This window comes from Dendrobates tinctorius, unplaced genomic scaffold (genome assembly GCF_039654945.1).
Source record: "Dendrobates tinctorius isolate UK_male_01 unplaced genomic scaffold, ASM3965494v1 ptg000028l, whole genome shotgun sequence".
NCBI classification, from domain to species: Eukaryota; Metazoa; Chordata; class Amphibia; order Anura; family Dendrobatidae; genus Dendrobates; species Dendrobates tinctorius.
The window spans coordinates 55,884,697-55,912,521 of NW_027361696.1; the positions used below are offsets into that span (position 1 = coordinate 55,884,697).

General features: G+C 43.2%; 2 long non-coding RNA genes across 4 annotated transcripts in view; one reads left to right on the forward strand and one right to left on the reverse strand.

Moving 5' to 3' along the window:
* The window catches only part of LOC141085416 (uncharacterized), a 213,887-nt gene that overhangs the window by 179,296 nt on the left and 6,766 nt on the right, over positions 1-27,825 (forward strand). The gene's annotated exons all lie outside the window — the stretch shown is intronic.
* On the reverse strand, positions 3,512-27,569 carry LOC141085417 (uncharacterized). The gene is made up of 3 exons (XR_012231295.1): positions 27,412-27,569; positions 7,544-7,589; positions 3,512-4,090 (listed from the first exon to the last, which is right to left on the reverse strand). It is a non-coding gene; the product is annotated as an uncharacterized lncRNA (long non-coding RNA).

Below are 27,825 nucleotides of genomic sequence, written 5' to 3' on the forward strand. Positions count from 1 at the left end.
TGGTGATTGACAGTATCCCCATGAACGCTTTGCTGGACACTGGCTCCCAGGTGACAACTATGCCCTATATCCTTTACAAGCGGTTTTGGGCTGATTCTGAACTTACTCGCGGCCCAAGTGATGAACTCACAGTAGTTGCCAGTAATGGTCAGTCTTTACCGCAAGTGGGATGTAAAGAAATTACTGTTAAAGTGGGTCGAGTAGAGTTAAAAGCTCAAGGTCTGATAGTTGTGGATATTGATCATTGAGAATGTAACCCAATGATGACTCTTGGTACCAATGTGATTGAAAGTTGTCTTTCCGAGGTTATTGTCTTGTTGCAACAGGTGGCTGAGACTGCTGGTTCCAGTGAACAACGAGTCCTGCAGAAGGAGATCAGGGCCCTGATGCAAAGACAGCAGGTAGAACTCTCTGGCGGAGAAATTGGCAGCGTCAGAGTGAGTGATTCTTTCCCAATTGCAATACCCCCCAGATGTGAAATGTTGATTTGGTGTCGGGCAGCCATAGGCCTCAGAGGAAAAGATTACCAGGCAATGGTAGAACCAGTGTACTCTGATAGCAGGCCCACTGTCCTAACAGCCAGAGGGGTAGTTGATGTCTGTAAAGGGAGGGTACCTGTACGCCTCTTGATTTGTGGGGAGGAGGAGGCCACAATACCTCAGTATGCCACAGTTGCTAAGCTGCTTACTGTCAGTAACAATTCAATGCAGGCAGCAAAGCCCTTGGTCTCATCCGACCAGGTGAAGGACAATGGCTCTGTAAAGCAGCTGGAGGAATGGTGCCAGCAACTGCAGGTGGGGACTGACTCCACCCCTTCATACCAAAAGAATGGGGTTTACCGAGTGACTCAGGAGTATGAGCAGGTATTCAGTAAACACCCTCTAGACTTTGGGAACGCAAAAGGGGTTCAACACCAAATCCGCACTGGAGATCATCCACCCATAAAAGAAAGGTACCGGCCTATACCCCCAACACAATACCAGTGTGCCAAAGGTATGTTGCGGGAAATGAAGGAGGCTGGGGTGATCAGAGACAGTTGTAGCCCGTGGGCAGCCCCAATAGTCTTTGTGAAAACGAAGGATGGTACCATGAGAATGTGTGCTGATTACAGAAAAAATAACAGCATTACACATAAGGATGCCTACCCATTACCCAGAATTGAGGAGTCATTAGACACACTTAAAACTGCTAAGTATTTTTCCACCTTAGATCTTACTAGTGGGTATTGGCAGGTTCCCGTGGCAGAGGCAGACAAGGAGAAAACAGCGTTTACCACCCCAATGGGTCTCTATGAATTCAAATACATGCCATTTGGGCTCTGCACCACTCCAGGGACATTCCAACGGCTAATGGAATGCTGTTTTGGGCACAAGAACATCGAGACAGTCCTGTTGTACCTTGATGATGTCATTGTTTTCTCCAAGACTTATGAAGACCATCTGAAGCACCTGGCTGAGGTGTTTGAAGCCTTGTCCAACTTTTGCCTGAGGGTGAAGCCTTCCAAATGCCACCTCCTGAAGCCCAAGGTTCAGTACCTTGGTCATGTAGTGAGTGCAGAAGGTGTGGCACCGGATCCTGACAAAGTCACTGTCATCCGAGACTGGCAGAAGCCCAGCAACCTCCATGAGGTACGTCAATTCCTCGGGTTGGTAGGCTACTGCCGAAGGTTCATCAAAGGCTTCACTGAGATAGCCACTCCTATGCAAAATCTTCTGGTGGGTCAGCCCAAGAAGGCCAGAAATCAGAGTCCTACATTCGAATGGAATGAGGAGGTGGAGAGGTCCTTCACTCGACTGAAGATGGCTCTCACAGGAAATGAAATTCTGGCCTACCCAGATTATGACCAACCCTTTGTGTTGTATATTGATGCCAGCAACGTGTGACTTGGAGCAGTACTGTCCCAGGTACAGAATGGCAAAGAAAGAGTGATCTCCTACACCAGCAGGAAGCTTCGTCCCACTGAAAGGAACCCTGACGACTACAGTTCCTTCAAGCTGGAGTTCCTCGCCATAGTCTGGGCTGTGACTGAACGATTCAAGCATTACCTAGCTTCAGCCAAGTGTACCATCTTCATGGACACCCGTTGACTCTCTTGGAAACTGCAAAACTAGGCGCACTGGAGCAGCGATGGATGGCCCGGCTGTCTAACTATGAATTTACCATCAAGTACTGAGCGGGGCACAAGAATGCCAATGCTGATGCGCTGTCCAGAATGCCCAATCTCCCAGATGCAGGAGAAGACCCTGAGGCACTCGAAGAAATAGTTACCTGCCTTCCACCGGCCAATTGTGGCCCAAAGTGCCCAAGAAGTGAGAAACAGACGTTCTATCGTGAAAGAGGCCATCCAAAATCCATTGCCTCATCATGACTGGGCAGAAATGCAGGATAGCGACGCCGCAGTCCGCCTGGTAAAGGAGCTACTGTCACAGGTTAACCCTAAAACCACCTAATCCCAGAAACTCAGCAGACCATGACAAAAATTCTCCACAATCCGGAATTTTAACACAGCTGTCCACCTTACATAGAGAGCATATTGTAATAGTTTTTCTTTCTTTTTTGTTTGCACTTACTTGTTCTAAAAGTCCAATATTAGATGCATACACAACACATACATACAACTGTTAGTTACCATGACTGGTTACTATCTGTTTTCCCTTAACCAGATAGGTCACTCAGACATTAAAGGGCACCTGTCACCCCTCCCAATCGTTTTTAAGTAAAAGAGCCACCTTGTGCAGCACTAATGATGCATTCTGTCAAGGTGGCTCTGTTACTTAGGTTCCTTTCCACCACCGAAATAATCGGTTATAAAATTGTTGAAAAATACCTGAAATTTGTCGGGGGGGGGCAGGTCTTTCCCCCTCTGACAGATGCCTAACATCCGTCACTCCTTTTGAATTTAGCGCCGCCTCTGTCTTATATCTTCTTGGGCATGCGCAGTCAGCGCTGCCGGACGTGCCCGTGCTCAGATCACACCCGGCCTGCCTTCCTATCGCGCGGCCACAGATCCCGCCCCACAGTCGCTTATGATTTATTCACACTGCGGGGCTGGGAATCTTGGGTATGAGAGCCTCAGATAACTTCTGCGCATGCCCGAGATTCCCACGTCGGGCAGCGCTGACTGCGCATGCCCAAGAAGATATAGGACCGCCCCGGCGCCGCATTTGAAAAGAAAACTAAGGAGGCGGCGACAAATTCAAAAGGAGTGACGGATGCGAGGCGTCTGTCAGAGGGGGAAAGACCTGCCCCCCTGACAAATTTCAGGTATTTTTCAACAATTTTATAACCGATTATTTCGGTGGTGGAAGGGAACCTAAGTAACAGAGCCACCTTGACAGAATGCAGCATTAGTGCTGCACAAGGTGGCTCTTTTACTTAAAAATGGCTGGGAGGGGTGACAGGTTCCCTTTAATAAGACTGTGTTTGAATTAAAGAGTGATTGCTAGGTAAGTATATATTATAATTTTATTTCATAAACTGCGACCATGTAAAGAAAAGGCGGAAACCCCTTTAAGTCTTTATTTTTTAAGGCATTTTTCAGGCATTCCATAAGAATAAACTATTCCATCAGATTGGTGGGGATCTAGTCTGTACACCACGGCCCATTATCTGACCCCCTTGATGGTTCGTTTAGGCACAGATTCATATTGTCGGTAGTAGCCATGTCTGGTGGCCTATACTAACTATTGGATAACTCCTTTAACTTTTATGCATTTTGGTAACATCAGAGCACCCTAAATATTTCCACGCCCCAATACCAAGTTGTGTGGGGTGGTGCAAGAACCTGTTATAAGGATGGACCATGTAGAAAACCCTTTTTACCATCCAATACTGCCACTTTTGAAGGTCTGGCTGCTCTCAGAGGAAACGTTAGCACTTTAGTGTCTGTAGATCCTACTAGAAAGTCATCAGAAAAGTCCTCGTCTAGTCTGATCCAGTAAAAAAAGTTTTACACTTGAGCTCACGAGTCTAAAACCAAATTTACGAGTTGAATCGTGAGCTTCGTACGAAGATTTTCACAATTTCGGTCCGTTATTGCGCTCCGTTTCCTGTCGTCTGTTGCCAGTTTGGAGAAAATTGGCTGCAGGTACTGAAAGGGAAGAATTAAAATGTATGTATCAAGTATGGGATTGATGGCTAAATATGTGGTTCAGATCATGTCCACCGATAAAGAATCAATGCAGAAGATGGAACCTTTAATTACTATTGTGACAGAGCAATTGGCAATGCAAAGAACCCCAGGGGGGCGCCATATCAAATATGTCACATCAGTGCCTACACATACCACATTTTTTTAATTATTCAAATTTGAAAATATTTCTATTTTGCCTGTGGTCCCTCCAACCCCTTATACCACCATAAATTATCAGACATAGACCGCTCCACATACAAGACCTCTGCCCTTTCCTAATAATCTCCCTCTCCAACATCACTGAAAGAGAGCTTACTCATCTCCTTTCCAAATCACGCCTCACCACCTGTGCACTTGACCCCATCCCTTCCCACCTGATCCCCAACCTCACTAACATGATCATTCCAGCCCTAACCCATCTCTTCAACCTATCCCTAACTTCTGGTACCTTCCCTTCTGCCTTCAAACATGCCACCATAACACCCATCCTCAAAAAATCAAACCTTGACCCAACTGCTATGCCCAGCTATCGCCCCATATCACTGCTCCCGCTTGCTTCCAAACTCCTTGAACAGCATGTCCATGCTCAACTTTCCTCCCACCTCTCATCTAACTCCCTCCTTGACATCCTGCAATCTGGCTTCCGCCTCCACCATTCCACTGAAACTGCCCTGACCAAAATTACTAATGACTTACTCACAGCCAAAGCTAACAGACAGTTCTCCATCCTCCTCCTTCTTGACCTGTCCTCTGCCTTTGACACACTTGACCACTGCCTACTGCTACAGATTCTTTCTTCCCTTGGCATCAAAAATCTTGCCCTGTCCTGGATTTCCTCATACCTTTCGGACCACACATTCAGCGTTTCCCACTCCCACACTACCTCCTCATCCCTCCCCCTCTCTGTTGGAGTCCTCCAAGGCTCTGTCCTGGGGCCCCTACTTTTTTCCATCTATACTCTTGGCCTAGGACAACTCATAAAGTCCCATGGCTTCCAGTACCACGTGTATGCAGATGACACTCAGATCTACTTCTCTGGCCCAGATGTCACCTCTCTGCTGTCCAGAATCCCGGAGTGTCTATCAGCCATATCCTCCTTTTCACCTCTCGCTTCCTAAAACTCAATGTAGACAAAATTGAATTCATTATCTTTCCTCCATCTCATGTATCTTCCCTACCCGATCTATCTATTATGGTAAACGGCATCACGCTCTCTCCCGCACCTGAAATCCGCTGCCTCAGAGTAACTCTCGACTCTGCCCTGTCCTTCAAACCTCACGTCCAATCTCTTGCCATCTCCTGACGCCTCCAACTCAAAAATATTTCCAGAATCCGTCCCTTCCTCAGACCTCAATCTACTAAAACTCTTGTACATGCCCTCATCATCCCCCGCCTTGACTACTGCAACACTCTCCTCTGTGGCCTCCCTGCTAACTCTCTTGCACCACTCCAGACTGTCCTCAATTCTGCTGCCCGACTAATCCACCTCCTCGCTACTCCCCTGTCTCCCCCCTCTGCAAATTCCTCCATTGGCTCCCAATTCCCCAACGAATCCAGTTCAAACTACTAACACTGACCTACAAAGCCATCCACAATCTTTCCCCTCCCTATATCTCTGAACTAATCTCCCAATATCTTCCCTCACAAAATCTTCGATTATCCCAAGACCTCCTACTCTCCTCCACACTTATTCGTTCCTCACACGACGGCCTCCAAGATTTTTCCCGAATATCCCCTATCCTCTGGAATGCCATGCCTCAACACGTCCAATTATCCACCAGCCTCGGATCCTTCAAACGGAACCTGAAAACCCATCTTTTCAGGAAGCTTACAGCCTGCAATGACCATTCTGCCGCCTCACCACCGCCTGAGCTGGCGCCTCATCACCACCAGAGCTGCTGCACTCCCGACCTTCTGTCTCTTCCCCACTATCCCGTAGAATGTAAGTCCGCAAGGACAGGGTCCCCTCCCTTCTGTACCAGTCTGTCATTCTAAATTTGTTTTCTGTTAACAATATAACTTTGTATGTAACCCCCCTTCTCATGTACAGCACCATGGAATTAATGTCGCTATATAAATAAATAATAATAATAATAGATAATGATTGGCCAGCAGTCCCTGTTTATATGACGTAATTTGCAGGCACTCTATTTGTTATAGTGATGCTATCAATGGAGTTAAGTCTGATGTGAAAAACTGAAAATTGGGCACTCTGGCTGACATATGGCAAAATATTTTGTGCACTGTATGATAGCAATATTTTTGTACAGTATGTCAGCACTTTTTATGTGTACAGTATAGCAGCACTTTATTTGCACAGTGTAGCAGCATTTTTTATTTGTACAGAATTTCAGCACTTTATGTGTACAGTATATCACCGCTTTTTAGCTCTACAGTATAGCAGCATTTTTTATTTGCACTGTACAGCAGCAGTTTTATGTGTACAGTATATCACCACTTAATACAGCTACAGTGTAGCAGCACTTTTTATTTGCACTGTACAGCAGCACTTTTAAGGGTACAGTATGTCAGCACTTTGTTTACAGTATATCAGCATGTTTTAATTTGTATAATATGGCAGAACTTTATGTGTACAGTATAGAAGCATTTTTCATTTGTACAGCATTTCAGCACTTTTTGTGTGGACAGTATATCAGCTTTATATGTACAGTATAGCAGCACTTTTTATGTGTACAGTATGGCAACACATTTTATGTGTAGAGTATGTCAGCTTTATGCATGTACCTTGCATACTGACATAGACATGGTTAATGTGCCTTTTTTTATATGTTGTACCCTATGTCTTTGACATTAGTTACTCACTTTATAATGTATAATGCCTCTTAATGAGTGTACATCTATTTGTGCATTACATATACCAATGAAAGATTGAATGGCAACATAGTCGCTCCTGAATAAAGTATAAACTACAGCCTTATTCATGGTTGTCAGCACTCCTGTACTGAGCACCAAGACTTTCTCAACCAGATTTTAGGTCCTAAATTAGCATTCAGCTTAGAAACAGCAAAAAAGCTCAGTTGTACTTAAAGGGAACCTGTCATAAGAAAATTATTTATTGCTTAAATAAAGTTTTTGTGTTAAATGTATTCATTCTTTTTAATTTTTTTTTTTTTATCCAAATAACAATCTGTTTTAAAAATAAAAATTAAAAATCTTGTAATTCTCACACCGGCCACTTGGGCTTGTTTTAGATTCTAAATTCCTGCTTCAGCAAATGCACACGTACATTAGCAGCAATGAACAGATTATGAGCTTATCTTTTGTATTTAAGTATCAAAAAGTTGTAAAATAAGTTGCGTAGAAATCCGTTAACCAACTAATAATTGTCTATAAAGTAATAGTATTGATAGTAAAGGTCTAATGTTAGTGAGTGATATCATGGTGCTTTACCATTATTAAGTTGGTTGTATAACGCTCGGTCTGAGAAATTCAGTGTCTGCAAAGAGAGAAAATTATCAATAGTGAACATATAATTAGGATTAAATATACAACAGAAGCCTAAATGCTAAGAAACCTGACAAACTATATATTATTTAATATCACTTTATAATGGGGCCTCAGGATGAAGGGGCCACAGTGCTGGGAGACCCCTTAAAAGTCATAACCTGGAAGGAACTGGGGAATCATGTTTTTTTCCAAGTGTCTACTTTCTTTGAGAAATATGAAAACACGTGTCCATAGCTTGTATCGGGTCAGCTCTATGGATCGCAATGAGTTTTACCTGTAATACCGTACACTACCTGTGGACAGGTGTGGCGCTGTGTTTGACTAAAGCACCAATGTTTTGTTATTTTGAACAATTTTAATGCCAAAAATAGTAAATGTGTAATAATACATAATGATCAGAAAAAGCAATAGAAGTAATTTTAGAACATGTGCTTTGCCAGTTTCGTACACCAGTCTCAATGAACTATGCGCCAAATTCACTCTGAGTATTGAATCTGACGCATCCTTCACCTGGAGTAATTTCAGGCACATTGGAGGTGAAAATTATCATGAATTAGTTGGGTGCCCTAAGCCACGCCTCGACCCTTCCCAGTTACACCAGCTTTTCTAAAAGTTGACGGAGTTGAGTATAAGTAGTGCAAAAATGCAAAAACTCCAAAACATTTGGACGTAAATTCAATTTCAATCCCTTAATGCTAAAATTCTATCAATAAACAGGCTTGATTCATTGAATCTGTTCATTCCACCTATACAGGAGAGATTGAGAATGTGTAAAGTATCAGATGGTTAAACTAGGGCTACGTGGAAAAATGTGGTGGCGGTAATGAGAGTAACCAAAAATTGCAGCGTCTCCCCAGCCTATGGCTAAAATCACATATATCTGACTTCTTACTGGTAGAAGTATCATCCAGTAAATTAGATCAATGGTCAAAAGGACAAATCCTTCTTTTCATTCACTTCCAAATTCCAAGGATCCATTTATAGTGGAAAAAGTGCTGTCTTGGTCTCCATTGTGCTGGAATATGACAGAGAAACTTTTTATTTTTGCTGCATAGAGTATCATTGTACTCATTATAAACTAAATCACATTTTTTTAATTACAGAAATCCTACAGAAAATGGCACCAGGTATTTAGAACAAAAAAGGTGTTTCTAGTTACCGTATATACTCGAGTATAAGTCGATCCGAGTATAAGTCGACCCCCCTAATTTTGCCACAAAAATCTGGGAGAACTTATTGACTCGAGTATAAGTCTAGGGTGGGAAATGCTCCATAGATTATTCCCCCATATGGTGTCCTCAGAAGAAGCTCCATAGATTGTTCCCCCATATGCTGCCCCCATAAGAAGCTCCATAGACTGTTCCCCCATATGCTGCCCCCACAAGAAGCTCCATAGATTGTTCCCTCATATGCTGCCCCCATAAGAAGCTCCATAGATTGTTCCCTCATATGCTGCCCCCACAAGAAGCTCCATAGATTGTTACCTCATATGCTGCCCCCACAAGAAGCTCCATAGATTGTTACCTCATATGCTGCCCCCACAAGAAGCTCCATAGATTGTTACCTCATATGCTGCCCCCACAAGAAGCTCCATAGATTGTTCCCTCATATGCTGCCCCCACAAGAAGCTCCATATATTGTTCCCTCATATGCTGCCCCCATAAGAAGCTCCATAGATTGTTCCCTCATATGCTGCCCCCATAAGAAGCTCCATAGATTATTCCCCCATGTGCTGCTGCTGCATGTAAAAATAAAAAAAATGACATACTCACCTCTCCGTCGCTGGGTGTCAGATTCTCACCTGTCCTGCGTCCATGGCTGCTCACCGCTATCTGCCACGTCATCAGTCAGTGACGTTCAGACTGCAGGGGGCGCGGCGCGCACTAACCACGTCACCGCACCCTCTGCTGTCTGAAGTCACTGACCGATGACAGACAGCAGCAAGCAGCCATGGACGCAGGACAGGTGAGTATTGCTATACTTACCCGTCCTGACGCTGTCTCTTGAACCCCCAGCTTCTCCGCGCTCTCTCTTCCTGCCTTCAGCAGTCATGTGGTACCGCTCATTAAAACTCATGAATATGCGCATATTCATGAGTTTTAATGAGCGGCACCACGTGACCGCTGAAGGCAGGAAGAGAGAGCACGGGGAGAAGCTGGGGGCTCAAGACACTGCGTCAGGACGGGTAAGTATGACCTGACACATCCGCCCCCTCCGACCCCCTTTGTATATGACTCGAATATAAGACGAGAGGGGGACTTTCAGCCCAATTTTTTGGGCTGAAAATCTCGACTTATATTCGAGTATATACGGTAATATATATTAATCAGAAACACCTTTTTTGTTCTACTGTTCTGTAGGATTTATGTAATATATATATATATATATATATATATATATATATATAAAAAACCTTCCTTCTCACCCCCGCTGGGGGTGGTCTTTGTTGTCCTTTCTCATTCTCGGGTCCTCTACCAGAGGCCTGGGAGTTTGAGGCTTCTGTGCAGGATCTTAGTTGTTCCCAGCATTGCGCTTTTTTGGACAGAGAGCTCAGATGTTGCTCCTGGGATGTGTTGTAGCCATTCTTCCAACTTAGAGGTCACTGCTCCAAGTGCTCCTATCACCACTGCAATCACTGTTGCCGTCACCTTCCACATTTTCTCCAGTTCTCCTTTGAGGCCCTGGTATTTCTCCAGCTTCTCTGATCCTTGTCTACTATAACAATGTCTGGTTGGATGGCCAACACCTGCTTATCCATCTGGATCTTGAGGTCCCACAGGATTTTATCCCTTTCATTCTCCACCACTTTCTCTGGGTTCTCCCACCTGGACTTAGGGGAACTTGTTACTTGTATACAATTCCCGCTACTTGGTTGTGGCATTCGGTATGTGCTGTTCCCGCTTACATTTTGCATCTTGCCACTATGTGTTGGACTGTTTCTGAGGTTTCTTTGCATAGTCAGCACCTTGGGTCTTGTCTTGTGTGGTGATTTCTGTTTTTATGGATCTGGTACTTAGTGCTGCTTTTGTGCCGCTATGATTAGTGCCTCTGTGCTGTCTCGGAGTCCATCTTTCTCCAGGCATTGGTAGGATTTCTCCATGTCAGTCACCTCCATTATCTGTCAATGGTACGTCCCATGCAGCGGCTTCATGTTCCTGTTCTTCCTTCCAGATCTGTTGTGGCACGTAAAAGTTTGGGCACCCCTGGTCAAAATTACTGTTATTGTGAGCCATTAAGAAAGTTGAAGATGAAATGATCTCTGAAAGGCCTAAAGTAACAGATGACACATTTCCTTTGTATTTTAGGCAAAATATATATATACAGCTCTGGCAAAAATTAAGAGACCACTGCAAAATTTTCAGTTTGTCTGATTTTTCTCTTCATAGGTATATTTTTGAGTAAAACGTAAATTGTTCTTTTATCCTGTAAACTACTGACAACATGTCTTCGAATTTCCAAGCACTAAATTTTGTATTTAGTTTCAGAAAATGAGAAATGGTCAAAATAACAAAAAATGCAGTGCTTGCAGACTTCAAATAATGCTAAGAAAACAAGTTCATAATCATTTAGAAACAACAATACTAAGGTTTTAACTCAAGAAGAGTTCAGAAATCAATATTTTGTGAAATAACCATGATTTTAAATCACAGCTTTCATGCGTCTTGGCATGCTTTCCACCAGTCTTTCACACTGCTTTTGGGAGACCTTATGCCACTCCTGGTACAAAAATTTAAACAGTCCTTCTTTGTTCGATGGCTTGTGAATATCCATCTTCCTCTTGATTACATTCCAGAGGTTTTCAATGGGGTTCAGGTCTAGAGATTGGGCTGGCCATGACAGGGATTTGATGTGGTGGTCCTTCTTCCACACATTGACTGACCTAGCTGTGTGGCATGGTGCATTGTCCTGCTGGAAAAAACAGTCCTCAGAGTTGGGGAACATTGCCCGAGCAGAAGGAATCAACTGTTTTTCCAGGATAACCTTTTATGTGGCTTGATTCATACGTCCTTTGCAAAGATTAACCTTCCCAATTTCAGCCATGCTGAAGCATCGCCAGATCACCAATCCTCCACCAAATTTCACAGTGGGTGCAAGACACTGTGGCTTGTACGCCTCTCCAGGTAGCCGTCTAACCATTAGACGACCAGGTGTTGGGCAAAGCTGAAAATTAGACTCATCAGAGAAGATTACCTTACTCCAGTCCTCTATGGTCCAATCCTTATGGTCTTTGGCAAACTTCAGCCTGGCTCTCCTTTTATTCTCATTGATGAAAGGCTTTTTTCTAGCTTTACATGACTTGATCCCTGCCTCTCGGAGCCTGTTATGAACTGTTCTTGCCGTGCACTTCACCCCAGCTGCCATTCCTTTTGTAGGTCACTTGATGTCTTCCTGCGGTTGCTGAGTGACATTCGAATAAGATGACGGTCTTCCCGGTCAGTGGAGAGTCGTTTTCGCTCTCTTCCGGTCTGTAGCTTTATTGTCTCCAATATCTGCTGCTTGACCTCATTGTAATGGACTGACGCTCACTGTATCCCTCTGCTAGTAAAGCCAAAATTGAGTCCTTCTTTTCCTCACTCATGACTTTTCTTTTTAACTCCTTTGGCATGGTTAAGTTATTTTTTCATTCATATTACTTTTGGGATATTACTAGCACTTGTTTTGTCATCCAGCTTGTCCAATTGCAAGAGGATTGTGAACACCACAGCAGAGTTTTTTTTATACTTTCCTTCGTTAAATAAGATTTGGTTCAGGTGATCACCTAATAAGACGAACATTAAGTAGAATGAGGTGTACTCTAGTTGGAATTCAACTGACACTGGAATGGAATGGCTGTCAGACATGTAGAGAAGCTGATTTTTTTAAAACTGTGCAGTGGTCTCTTAATTTTTGCCAGAGCTGTATATACTGTATATTTTCATCTTTTACATTTTAAATATTACAAAAAGATAAATGGGCCAATGCAAATGTTTGGGCACCCTGCATGGTTAGTACCTAGTATCCCTTTTGAAAAAAATCAGCTTGTAAACGTTTTTTTGTAGCTAGACAAGAGTCTTTAAATTTTTTTTTTAGGGATTTTCATCCATTCTTCCTTGGAAAATCCTTCCAGTTCTGTGAGATTCCTGGGGCGTCTTGCATCCTCTGCTGTTTTGAGGTCTAGCCACAGATTGTAAATGATCTTCAGATCAGAGGACTGTGAGGGCCATTGTGAAACCTTCAGCTTGCACCTTTTGAGGTCGTGTATTGTGTATTTTGACTTGTGTTTAGGATCATTATCTATTTGTAGAAGCCATCCTTTTTTCAACTTGTTTTATTTTTACTACAGATGGTGTTATGTTTGCATCAAGAATTTGTTGAAATTTCATTGAATCCATTTTTCCATTTACCCGTGAAATGTTCCAGGCGCCATTGGCTGCAACACAACCCCAAAGTATGATTGAGCCACCCCCATGCTTAATGGCTGGAGAGATGTTCTTTTCCTGACATTCTGTGCTCTTTTTTCTCCACACATACCTTTGATCATTGTGGACAAAAAGTTCTATTTTAACCTCATCGGTCCACAGGACTTGTTTCCAGAAGGTATGAGGCCTGTAGATGTTCTTTTACATACTTCTGATTCAGAGCTTTATGGTGGGCACACAGGAGACTCTTGATGACTCTTCCATGAAAGCCATATTTGTGCTGGTGTCTCTGGACAGTAGTACAATGTTTCACAACTCCAGATTCTGTTAAATTTTTCTGAAGATCTTTTGCAATCAAACGTGGGTTCTGTTTTGCCTCTCTCTCTGTCTGTATATATACTGTATATATATATATATATACATACACAGTATATCACAAAAATTACTACACCCTTCACATTTTTGTTAATATTTTATTATATCTTTTCATGGCACAATTCTGAAAACATGATAGTTTGATACAATGCAAAGTAGTCTATGTACAGCTTGTGTAACATTGTAAGTTTGGTGTGCCCTCTAAATAACTCAACACACAGCCATTCATGTCTAAACCGCTGACAAGAAAAGTGAGTACACCCCTAAGTCAAAATGGCCAAATTGTGCCAAAAGTATCAATATTTTGGGTGTCCACCATTATTTTCAAGCACTGCCTTAACTCTCTTGGGCATGGAGGCCACTAGAGCTTCACAGGTTGCCACCAGAATCCTATTTCGCTCCTCCATAATGACAACATGGCGCTTGTGGATGTTGGAGATCTTGCACTCCTCCACCTTCCGTTTATGGATGCCACACCGATGCTCAATATGTTGTAGGTCTGGAGACTGTGACATACTTGGCCAGTCCATCACATTTACCTTCAATTTTTTTTAGCAAGGCAGTGGTTGTCTTGGAGGTGATGGGGTTGTTTACATGTTGGAATACTGCCCTGCGGACCATGTGCCAAAGTGAGGAGATCATGCTCTGCATCAGTGTGTCACTGTACATGTTGGAATTCATGGTTCTCTCAATGAACTGTCGCTCCCCACAGCTGGCAGCACTCATGCAGCCCCAAACCGTGACACTCCCTCCACCATGCTTGACTGTAGGCAAGACACACTTGTCTTTGTACTCCTCATCTGGCTGCTGCCACACATACTTGACAGCATCTGAACCAAATAAGTTTATCCTGGCCTCATCAGACCACAGGATGAAGTTCCAGTATTCCATGATCTTTGTCTGCTTGTCTTCAGCAAAATGTTTGCAGGCTTTCTTGCGCATCATCTTTAGAAGAAGCTTCATTCTGAAACGACAGCCATGCAGACCAATTTGATGCATTGTGCAGCAATGCTGGTATCATTCTTATCTCTATTTTGAAAAAGCACCCTCTGGATACCATGGCGAGTCCAGTTCTGAATGGACCCTGGTCTTGTTACACCGCTTTATGGTCTTGGCCACCGTGTGCAACTCAGTGCCAGGGTGTTGGCAATCTTATAGCCTCGGCCATCTTTATGTAGAGCAACAATTCTTTTTTTCAGATCCTCAGAGAGTTCTTTGCCATGTGAACTTCCAGTGACCAGTATGAGAGCGATGGCACCAAATTTACCAACCCTGCTCCCCATTCACACCTGACACCTTGTAACACTAATAAGTCACAAATTGTTTGCCTCATCACTGAACATAATGTTCTGTGTAAACTGAGGGTACTGTTCCAATTTTTGTTTGGCCCATTCTGCAAATTCAGCGCGCCGATCTGGATCATCCTCGTTGAGATGCTGCAGCAGCTGTATTTTTAAGGGTGCCTTGTTTGAGTAACTAATATCCGCCAAAAGGATGTTCGACTGATGCCAGATTGGTGCTCTGAATTTGTAAGAATAGGCAAAACAAAAATTGGAACAGGACCCTCAGTTTACGCAGAACATTATGTTCGGTGATGAGGCGAACTTTTTTGGGTGGGCCATTTATATGGATACACTTAAATAAAATGGGAATGATTTCTTGCGTATAGTGTCTTGCATTGAAATCTGCTGCAATGACCAGGGTACTGCATTCACCAGACATCAACACAATTTCTATCCGCTCCTCACGTGTTAACCTCTGTGACATGTCAATGGCTGTAAACAAAGAGAAACTTGTAAATAACTCATGAAAGAATAAAGTTTGCGAAATTCTCAAAATGTTTGATGTGTCACATGACCCTCTTCCCATTGGAAAAAATAAAGTTGGATTCAAAATGGCCGCCATGGTCACCACCCATCTTGAAAATATTATACTAATTTGCCACAAACAGGAAGTTGATATCACCAACCATTCACATTTTATTTAGGTGTATCCATATACATGGCCCACCCTGTATATACGGTACCTATAATCAATTAAATTAAATATAGAATAACAAAACTTTTGGGTAACGTGGGAGGAAAAGAGTTCATTGTAAAAATATGGAATAAAATTACAGAACATACATATAATAGTAAGGCTGGGTTCACACGTAGCGGAACTCTCGTGGAAATTACCGTGAGAATTCCGAATTCCATTCCTCGGGAAAATCGCATTTTAAATTCCCGCGATTTTCCCGCGGAAAAACTAGCATTTTGCAAGCGTAATTAGCTTGCAAAATGCTAGCGTTTTCCAAGCGATCTGTAGCATCGCTTGGAGAACTGATTGACAGGTTGGTCACACACGTCAAACATAGTGTTTGACAAGTATGACCAACTTTCTACTACTGAGGCTGCCTATGCAGCATCAGTAGTAAAAGATAAAATGTAAAAAAAAAAAAAAAAAAAAAATAGTGTTATTCTTACCTTCCGATGTCCCGTGCAGCCTTCCCGCCTCTCTCCACGCTCCCGTTCCCAGTAATCCTTTGCGAAAATGCCCGCGATGACGTACGTTCTCGCGGGATCCTATGGGTGCGGGATCGCCGCGATTCTGCAAAATTAATGAACATGCTGCGTTTTTTACCGCAAAGCGATTCCGCCGCGGTAAAAACCGCAGCATTAGCACAGATTGCGGAATCCCATAGGAATGCATGGGATGCTTATTTTTCACGTTTTCGCAGCAAAATCGCTCGGTTAAAACCGCCACGGAAACGCAAAAAAAACGCCATGTGTGAACTCAGCCTAAAAAGTCATGATTAATGCAACCAGCAGGTTTATTACAGAACTAAAACAAAGAAGAATAGAAAGTTTGTAATAGGCACAAGAAAATTGTTATGGTTCTTATTTACATGGGTAGTGGGTTTAAGGGGGAACGCCTCTCCTTGTGTATTAGGGGACTTATATGCCTAGCAATGTTCCTCTCAATATTGACTTTTAGGACTGCTGTATCCAATAGGTGGTGCTATAATTCAAGTCCCTTTCCTCTAAGATGAGGCTATTTTCATGCACAGTCTGATATCTACCCAATGCTGAATACTTTCAGAAACAGGTAGTAAAGTGCCAGGAAATGCAAAGCAATGTACTGCGAAATAAGATAACTACTGATTGCAGACTAAGTAAAAATAAAACAAGTAAATTATTTACAAATTGCCATATGAAAAATGAAAAAAAATCCTAAACTTAAGACTGTAAGGTTAGGTTCACATTACGTTAAGCAGCCCGTTCAACGCATAGCGTTGACAGGCTGCGTTAACGGTATAGCATAACACAATCGAGTTATGCTATACCCGCCAGCGCAGGCAAGCGGTGACGAAGCCTCAGATGCTGCAGCCCTCGTCCGAGGCTCCGTCAGTGATTGACGGCACATCGCGAACGTGTGCTGCTTTACGGCATGCGTCGCGATGCGCCCGACAATGGGGCTGAATGCGGACTGCGTTACACCGCGTTATACCGCGGTGTAACGCAGTCCCGTCTAACGGACTGCCTAAACGTAATGTGAACCCAGCCTAAGATAAAATTTAACTTATTGTAACTAATTGGAGAGAATACTTTATACCATAACTATAAAACATGCAGAGTGCAACGGGATGCCTAAACCGGTGTTAGTAAATGTAATTTGGCAATAATGCATATTAATCCCTATGTAAATAGAATACTAAGCAGTTTCAATTGTTAATTAAAAGAGAACAACTCATAGTATCTCTGATATGGTTTGTATAACTCTTATATTGCGCCAAAATCGAACAGGCTTTCTAAAGATTCTTGCATTCTTTTATTTAGGAGCAGTATTGCAGTAATTATATTGTATGTATGTATAGTATTATACAGTTAGAGATACAGTTGTGCTCAAAAGTTTACATACCCTTGCAGAATTTTTGCTTTCTTGGCCTTTTTTCAGGGAATATGAATGTTAACACCAAACCTTTTTCTCCACTCATAGTGGTTGGGTGAAGCCATTTATTGTCAGACTACTGTGTTCTCTCTTTGTAAGTCATAATGACAACCGAAAACATCCAAGTGACCCTGATCAAAAGTTCACATACCCCTTTTCTTAATACCGTGTATTGCCCCCTCTAACATCAATGACAGCTTGAAGTCTTTTGTGGTAGTTGTGGATGAGGTTCTTTATTTTCTCAGATGGTAAAGCTGCCCACTCTTCTTGGCAAAAAGCCTCCAGTTCCTGTAAATTCCTGTACTGTCTAGCATGAACTGCGCTTGAGATCTCCCCAGAGTGGCTCAACGATATTGAGGTCAGGAGACTGAGATGGCCACTCCAGAACCTTCACTTTGTTCTGCTGTAGCCAATGACAGGTCAACTTGGCCTTGTGTTTTGGATCATTGTTATGTTGGAACATGCAAGTACGTCCCATGCGCAGCCTCCAGGATGAGGATTGCAAATTTGCCTCCAGTATTTACTGATAACATGTTGCATTCATCTTTCCTTCAACTTTGACCAAGTTTCCTGTGCCTTTGTAGCTCACACATCCCCAAAACATCAGCAATCCACCTCCGTGCTTTTCAGTAGGAATAGTGTTCCTTTCACATAAGCCTTGTTGACCTCTCACCAAATGTAAGGTTTATGATTGTGGCCAAAAAGTCCATTTTTTGTCTCATCACTCCAAATTACTTTATTCCAGAAGTTTTGAGGCTTGTCTCTGTGCTGTTTTGCGTATTGTAGGCAAGATACTTTGTGGCATTTGTACAGTAATGTGTTATGAATGGGTCACCGAGGAGAAAAAAGCAAAACAAGCTAAGTCACAGAAAACCAGAGAGGTTGGTAACTATGCAGATTGCAGATCCCTGATCCTACCACACAGCTAGCAGCAGCCGTGGAGCGTACCTACGATGTTCCTAGACGCTTCGTCACAGCCGGAGGAGTAAATAAGCCTGAAGCATGAAAAGGGGAAAACTAAATGCCCCAGAGCAGACCCCAAAGGAATAGATAGCCCCCAGACATGTATTGACGGTGAAACAAGATGAAGGCACAAACACAGGCAGGAAAATAGGCTGAGTAAACAATGGGGCCCAAACTAACTAGAAAGTAAAGGAAAGACACTGTCTGCAACCTGCAAAAAACCCTACAAAAATAATGTCCAACACTTCTGATAGCAAAATTAACCCTGAAGTCACTAGACTTCTACCACCATATCAGCACTCTGAAATATTCTGAGACAGAGCAAAAAGAGACCAAACTAGTAAGGGACAAAAAGCAAATTGGCAAAATACTGATAAATAAGAATGGAAATTCAACAAAGCCCCCAGCCGGGGCTGGCTGACCACACAAAAAACTGAATAGACCAACAAAATCAAGTGTGAAAATTAGCAGAAAAACTTAGCTTTAGATGACTGGAACAGAGCTGAAAACCAAGAGCTGACAAGCCAGAAGGAATTACCAGCAACTGAATAGGGCGTCGGCTGTCTTAAATCCAATCTGAGACTCCTGATGACCAATCATCATCCTCATTCTCAGGTGGCAGATCTCCACCGATCAAATCAGCCTCACCACCTCCTGTTACCACCAGAGGGAGTCTGGAAGGAGAACTCACAACTGGTGAACCAGAGAATGAAGTCACAACAGTACCCCCCCTTGAGGAGGGGTCACCGAACCCTCATCCACGCCACCAGGCCAATCAGGATGGGCCCGGTGAAAAGCACGAACCAATCTATTGGCATGAATATCGGAGGCAGAGACCCAAGAATTATCCTCCTGACCATAACCCTTCCATTTGACCAAATACTGGAGTCTCCGTCTAACCAAACGAGAATCCAATATTTTCTCTACCTCATATTCCACATTGGCTTCAACCAACACAGGGTCAGGAGGTGCTGCTATAGGAACCACTGGCTCAACAAACCTCATCAACAGAGATTTGTGAAATACGTTATGGATCTTGAACATAACTGGAAGAGCCAATGGAAACGAAACAGGATTAAGAATTTCCAAAATCTTATATAGACCAATAAATCTTGGCTTAAATTTAGGAGATGCAACCGTCATAGGAATATTCTTAGACGACAACCAAACCATATCACCCACTTTAAACCGGGGACCAATGGTCCTATGCCGGTTGGAAAATCGCTGGGCCTTTTCCTGAGAGAGTGACAACTTATCCACCACTTGGTCCCATATCTGCTGCATTCTCTTAACCACAGTGCCCACACCTGGGCAGGACAAAGATTCCACTTGCCCTGAAGAGAATCGAGGATGAAACCCAAAATTACAGAAAAAGGGTGACATCAAAGTAGCAGAACTAGCTCTATTGTTCAGGGCGAATTCGGCCAAGGGCAAAAATGAGACCCAATCATCCTGATCAGCAGATATAAAACATCTCAAATAAGACTCCAAGGTCTGGTTTGTTCTCTCAGTCTGTCCATTGGTCTGGGGATGAAACGCGGAGGAGATGGATAAATGAATTCCCAGATTGGAGCAAAAGGCTTTCCAGAATCTGGAAACAAACTGGACTCCTCTGTCGGACACAATGTTCTCAGGAATCCCATGTAACCGAACCACCTGTTGTAAAAACAAGGGCACCAACTCAGCGGAAGATGGCAACTTTGGGAGTGGTACAAGATGGACCATCTTCGAAAATCTATCACAAATCACCCAGATAACAGTCATTATCTGAGAGACAGGAAGACCAGAAATAAAATCCATTGAGATATGGGTCCATGGCCTCTTGGGCACCGGCAAGGGCATCAGCAACCCACTAGAACAAGAACAGGGTTTAGACCGAGAACAAGTCCCACAGGACTGTACAAAATTCCTGACGTCACGAGATAAGGCAGGCCACCAAAAGGACCGAGTCACCAAATCTCTGGTACCAAAAATACCTGGATGTCCAGCCAAAGCGGAGCAATGAATTTCAGACATCACTTTCTTTCTCCACTGGTCAGGAACATACAATTTTCCCATAGTGCAACGCTCAGGTTTATCCTCCTGAAATTCCTCCAGGGCGCGTCTCAAATTGGGCGAAATGGCAGAAAGAACTACCCCCTCACCTAGGATGGTAGTAGGCTCTGTCACACTAAGAGAATCGGCAAAGAAACTGCTAGAAAGGGCGTCTGCCTTAACATTCTTAGTGCCCGGAAGAGACCACAAAATTAAAACGCGTGAAAAACAAGGCCCATCTAGCCTGTCTAGGACTCAAGTGTTTGGCCGACTCCAGATAAATGAAATTCTTGTGATCGGTGAGGACCACAACTTGATGTCTAGCTCCCTCCAACCAATGTCTCCACTCCTCAAATGCCCACTTCATGGCCAACAATTCCCGATTCCCCACGTCATAGTTGCGTTCAGATGGGGGGAACTTTCGAGAAAAGAAAGCACAGGGATTCATCTTAGAAGTCACAGGGCCTTTTTGGGACAAGACACCTCCTGCACCTATCTCAGAAGCATCTACCTCAACCTGAAATGGAAGTGAGACATCAGGTTGCCGTAAAACTGGAGCTGAAGTAAATCTCTGCTTAAGCTCCTGTAATGCTGAGATAGCCTCAGGAGACCAATTCAGCACATCGGCGCCCTTCTTGGTCAGATCAGTCAGTGGTTTGACAATACCAGAAAAATTACCTATAAATTTACGATAGAAATTAGCAAAACCCAAAAACTTCTGGAGGGCCTTCAAAGAAGTAGGCTGAACCCAATCATAAATGGCCTGTACCTTGGCCGGGTCCATTTCAATAGTCGATGGTGATAAGATAAATCCCAAAAATGAAATCCTCTGTACACCAAAGAGGCATTTTTATCCCTTAACAAACAGGGAATTCTCCCTCAAAATCCGGAATGCAGTCCGGACGTGTTCCACATGAGAATCCCAATCACTAGAAAAGATCAAAATATCATCCAGATAGATGATCAAAAACTTATCCACAAAGTCACGGAAAATATCATTCATAAAGGACTGGAAGACAGAAGGGGCATTAGTGAGCCCAAAAGGCATCACCAGGTACTCAAAATGTCCCTCCAGAGTATTAAACGCCATCTTCCATTCATCCCCGTGCTTGATGCGAATAAGATTATACGCCCCCCTGAGGTCAAGCTTAGTAAACCAGCAGGCACTCTTAACTCTGGAGAATAAATCAGACATCAGTGGTAATGGGTACTGATATTTAACCATCATCTTGTTAAGGGAACGATAATCAATACACGGTCTTAATGAACCATCTTTCTTGGCCACAAAAAAAAAAACAGCACCTAAAGGTGACGAGGATGGTCTAATATGACCCTTCTCCAATGACTCCTTAATATAGGATCGCATAGCATCATGTTCGGGTACTGATAAGTTGAAAAGCCGACCCTTGGGAAATTTACACCCAGGCATCAACTCAATTGCACAGTCATAACTCCTATGAGGAGGCAAAGACGCAGACTTGCTCTCACTAAATACATCAGAAAAATCGGCTAGATAATTAGGAATATCATGAGACTGAGGAGAGGTGGAGAAAACAGTAGCGTCCCTAAGAACACACTGACAACCCCAACTCACCACAGACCCAGATTTCCAATCCAAAACTGGATTATGAGTTTGCACCAAGGAAAACCCAGAACAATAGTATCATGCAAATTATGCAGCACCAAAAATTTACAATTTTCTTGGTGGTCTGGGGCAACTCGCATTGTCACCTGGGTCCAAAACTGAGGTTTATTCTCCGCCAAAGGAGTAGCATCAATACCCCTCAAAGGAATAGGCGTCCGCAGAGGCGTCATGGAAAAACCACAACGTTTAGCAAAGTCCAAATCCATCAGATTAAGCGCTGCTCCTGAATCCACAAAAGCCTTCGTGGAAAACGTGGATAAGGAGCAGATCAGAGTAATTGCCAAAAGAAACTTAGGTTGTATACTGCCCACAGCAAATGTGTGTGCAAAACGTTTCTCTCGTTTTGGGCAGACAGAAATAGTATGAGAGACGTTTCCACAGAAAAAACACAGCTTATTACGCCTTCGAAACTCCTGACGTTGCGCCCTAGACAAAACCCCATCACATTGCATAGGTTCAGACGTTTGTTCAAAAGGTGGCAGCACCTCCCGTGTAGTTTACGTTCACGTCAACGCCGATCAACTTGAATGGCTAATGACATAGAATCATCCAGACCAGAGGGAACAGGAAATCCCACCATAACATCTTTTACGGTCTCTGATAAACCCTTCCGAAAGAGATCTGCCAATGCACTATCATTCCATGTAGTAAGGACCGCCCACTTTTGGAATTTTTGACAGTATAACTCTGCAGAATCCTGATGTCATGAGTTATTCAGGATTCTGGACAGATGGTGTAGGGGTTAATAGGGAGAGCCCCTATTTGATGCCAGGGATGGTTTTTATAGCCTCAGGTGAGCACCCCTCCCTGTCGTTTATACTCCTAACTAGAGTGTGCCTGACCCTGCATCGCTAGTGCCTCTCGCCTGTTCTCGTACGTTGTTTGGTGTATGATCTGTTCTGGACTTGGTTTATGTTTCTTCGTTTCTGATTTGGTACTGTACTGCTCGACCCGTGTATGACCCTCTGCTTCCCCTGACTGCTCTCTATCATCCTGATTCTTTACTGCGTTGCCCGACCCATGTCTAACCCTCTGCTGCACCTGACGATCCTCTGCCATTCTGAGTCTGTACTGCGTTGCTAGATTTGTGTATGACCCCCTGCTATATCTGACTATCGCCGCTGCTCAGCACCTGTGTGACTTAGTCTCCTGCCTGTCACCGCTGCGTCCTGGGGGTAAGCCCCGCCCCCTCCTCTGACAAGCGGTCACATGGTGGAAGGTCCTGCAGGTACTGAGTGCCTCTCCATCGCTCCTCCCCTCCCGCAGGTCCTGTGACCGTTTTCCTAATCTCAGATACTGCGCCCCTGCCCGGCCACCAAGAGTTACCTTCCCCTGGAGTCTCAGCATCTTCAGGGCCCGCTGACGCTCGCCTGTCACGCCACTCCTGACAGCTACAACAGGTGAGCGTGACACCTGACCCTGGTTTAATGCCAACAGGGTTCTCTCAGCTTGATCAACAGCATTAGGTTCATCATACAACAACCCCAAGGCTTGAAAAAATGCATCCACATTAGTCAGAATAGGATTTTCAGGTGTCAGAGAAAAAGCCCAATCCTGGGGATCGCCGCGCAGCAAGGAGATGACAATTTTAACCTTCTGCACAGAGCTCCCCGATGAGTTAGGCTTCAAGGCCAGAAATAATTTACAATTATTCTTAAAATTCAGAAATTTAGACCAATCCCCAGAAAACACATCAGGAGTAGGGATCTTAGGTTCAGCAGCATGTGACTGAATGAGGTAGGTGTAAATTCCCTGCACTTCAGCAGCCAGCTGCTCCACACGATCAGACAATTGCTTAATCTCCATTAGGAAAAAGAAAAAAATCCTCCTACAGCCCCAGAGAAAAAGAGGAAAAAATACTAAAAAAAAAAAAATTCTGACACTTTTTTTTTAACAACTTTTTCCTGCTTTTGAGTACCCTAGAATCTGCGGTATGGCTGGTGATTCTGTTATGAATGGGTCACCGAGGAGAAAAAAGCAAAACAAGCTATGTCACAGAAAACCAGAGAGGTTGGTAACTATGCAGATTGCAGATCCCTGATCCTACCACACAACTAGCAGCAGCCGTGGAGCGTACCTACGATGTTCCTAGATGCTTCGTCACAGCCGGAGGACTACATAAGCCTGAAGCATGAAAAGGGCAAAACTAACTGCCCCAGAGCAGACCCCAAAGGAATAGATAGCCCCCACACATGTATTGACGGTGAAACAAGATGAAGGCACAAACACAGGCAGGAAAATAGACTGAGCAAACGATGGGGCCCAAACTAACTAGAAAGGAAAGGAAAGGAAAGACACTGTCTGCAACCTGCAAAAAATCCTACAAAAATAATGTCCAACACTTCTGATAGCAAAATTAACCCTGAAGTCACTAGACTTCTCCCACTTTATCAGCACTCTGAAATGTCCTGAGACAGAGCAAAAAGGGACCAAACTAGTAAGGGACAAAAAGCAAATTGGCAAAATACTGATAAATAAGAGTGGAAATTCAGCACAGCCCCCAGCCGCGGCTGGCTGACCACAAAAAAAACCTGAATAGACCAACAAAATCAAGTGTGAAAATTAGCAGAAAAACTTAGCTTAAGTTGACTGGAACAGAGCTGAAAACCAAGAGCTGACAAGCCAGAAGGAATCACCAGCAACTCAATAGGGCGTCGGCTGTGTTAAATCCAATCTGAGACTCCTGAGGTCTAATCGTCATCCTCATTCTCAGGTGGCAGATCTCCACCAATCAAATCAGCCTCACTACCTCCTGTTACCACCAGAGGGAGTCTGGAAGGAGAACTCACAACTGGTGAACCAGAGAATGAACTCACAACAGTAATGGCTTTCTTGTGGTGACTCGACCATGCAGTCCATTTTTCTTCAAGTGCCTTCTTATTGTGCATCTTGAAACAGCCACACTGCTAGTTTTCAGAGAGTCCAGTATTTCAGCTGATGTTATTTGTGGGTTTTTCTTTGCATCCCGAACAATTTTCCTGGCATTTGTCACAGGTGAGGATGTTACCTTTAGTTGTGGTGCTAATACAAATAAGGATCTCTTATAGCCTACATATTGTAATATATTGTTTACATGCTTTGATATAGTGTGTTCATTAGACCAAGGGTGGAAAGTATTGCAAATATAAAATATGGTTGTTTGTAATCCAAACACTATATATTGCAATATACTATGGTGTAATATCATTAATGCTGAACTTTGATACTGAGCCACAAAGCGTTTGCTCTGTGTTAATACCGTAAGACAAGGATAATTGTTCTATGGTCTTTGAAGCTTTGTGTTTCAAAGATTCATTATCCTGATTTGCACACAAGTGACCACTGTGATATTTGCTTTGACAAACAGTGATACTGAATACTTTCACTTTTCTATACCCTGCCAATTGGGTTAAAGGAATTGGGGGGTAGTTAATGTGAATTCTACAAGGAGTTTTCCAACTAATTCTGTGTGGTATTCTAAGGGTACCGTTACACTTAGCGATGCACCAGTGATCCCGACAACGATATGACCCGGTCAGGATCGCTGGTGCATCGCTAGGTGGTCGCTAGTGAGCTGCCAAACAGGCAGATCTCACCAGCGACATAGCAGGGGTCGGGGGTCGTTACCTGTCAGACGAGGCGGTCCTGACGTCCTCCCGCCCGCGTCCACTCGTCGCTCGTCGGCGCCACAGGAAGCCCAGCAGGACGCGCCCGACGAGAAATGATCCAGGACGTTCTCGCGCGACCAGCGATGAGCAGCGGGGGAGCCGGTCGGAGGTAAGTATCAGACATAGCGATATCGCTAGCGATATCGCTAGCAATATCGCTGCTACGTCACAACATCGGTGACGTTACAGCGATATTGCTAGCAATATCGCTATGTGTAACGTAGGCTTTATATATATAGGGGTAAGAGTTGTGTGGTGTATTCTTACACATGTGCTGGGAAAAATTACAAAGACAATAGGAAAAATAACAACTGTACAGATAATGAATATTTATGCTGCTTGAACAAGAAAGTCTTGTGTTCAATAATAGTATGATGCTTGGAGACAAGGGAGACCAAAATGTTTTGATGGTTTCATGTAGCAATGGTCATGCATGACATCAATAAGCAAGGACCGATTGTGATACAAATGAGACAAGTATGAGTGTGTGCCTGGGTTACGAAAGGTATCCAGTTTTCAGAATAGGTGATTATGGAAGTCATGCTGCCCATATGCTACCATCTTAGAGCGTTATGCTATGATCATGAAGAGTTAACTTTGTGACAAGCAACATATGGGGGGAACTTTGAACAGTGACAGACAACCTTGAAGCATTGTGCTATTGTTGGAGGACATGCCAGTGGCAAACAAACTTTAAGATTGTAGTAATCTATAACAAACAGACCTTGAAGTCTTGTGCTGTTATCAAGACAACAACCTACTGCGCAATGGCAAGATACTGATGATTCAGCCTAAACATACTGCACAAATGTAATAGGGGAGGATGTGGGAGTTTTGTATAAAAAAGGGGACCCGGTTCAGTGAGGTAGGGACATTTCCAGAAGGTATCGTGGATGCACGGTTTCTGTGATGACAAGACCAGAGTATTTCCTTCTCTCTGACACTGTGGTCCCTCCAGTGGAGAAGTGATGTTACAATACTAGGGACATTTCCAGAAGGTATCGTGGACGCACAATTTCTGTGATGACAAGACCAGAGTATTTCCTTCTCGCTGACACTGTGGTCCCTCCAGTGGAAAAGTGATGTTACAATACTTGGTAATGTATTGATGCTTATTTCTCTATGTACTATAATTCATATTAATTGTATGATTCACATGAAATGAATTAACACAAAACAGGGTAATATTATATCTGCCATTCCATAATTCACCATTATCCTGATGTAATCTTAATAAATTGTTAACTTATTGTTTTACCATAAAACTGTATTCAGTGTGCCTAATTTGTATATTAGTGAGCGTTACGTAAGTAAGGGCATACCCGCCCTGTCACTTTGACGTGGTAAAACAAATAGCCAGTCAAACACATTTGTGTCAACTTCTGTACCTGTTATCAGGCCAAAATCACCAGGGTATGTGAACTTTTGATTAGGCTCATTTGGATGTTTTGGGTTGTCATTATATTAAAAAGAGAAAACACAGTAATTAGACAATAAACGGCTTCACTCAACCACTAACCATGAGTGGAGAAAAAGTTTTGGTGTTATCATTCATATTCTCTGAAAAAAGGCCAAGAAAGCAAAAATTCTGTTGAGGTATGTAAACTTTTGAGAACAATTGTATATTCTTGTACATAGAGGCAGTGTTATAGTAGTTATATTCTTGTACATAGGGGGGCAGTATTATAGTACTTATATTCTTGTACATAGGAACAGTATTGTAGTAGTTATTTTATTGCACATAGGGGGCAGTATTTTAGTAGTTATATTCTCGTACATAGGGGGCAGTAATATTAACAAATAATGCAAATTGCTCACCTCATATATTGAATGTAAATTGCTCACCTCATATGTTGAAGTGAACATTTGATTCTCCTGCTTAAAAAGAAGACATTGATTTTTAGAAGTATGCAACTTTAAGCAACCGTGCTTGTGTTTATCAATGTTACCATAGAATCAGTCAGTAATCAATGTTGTTTTCCCACAAAAATACTTTTATCATCTGTCCATATAATTGGTAATAAATGTCTGATTGCTGCGGTCCTACTGCTGGTCATCTGACTGGGGGAAGGATTTTCCGTTCCTTCTTACTGTGGTCAGACTCGAATAGAGCGGCATGGTGACACAGTCTCCCTGCTGCTCCAATACTTATTTATGGTGTAGTTCTTTGTTTCTGGTGGCTATCTTCACCAATCCTGTAGATATTGTATAGAGTGGCAGAGAGATGCTTTT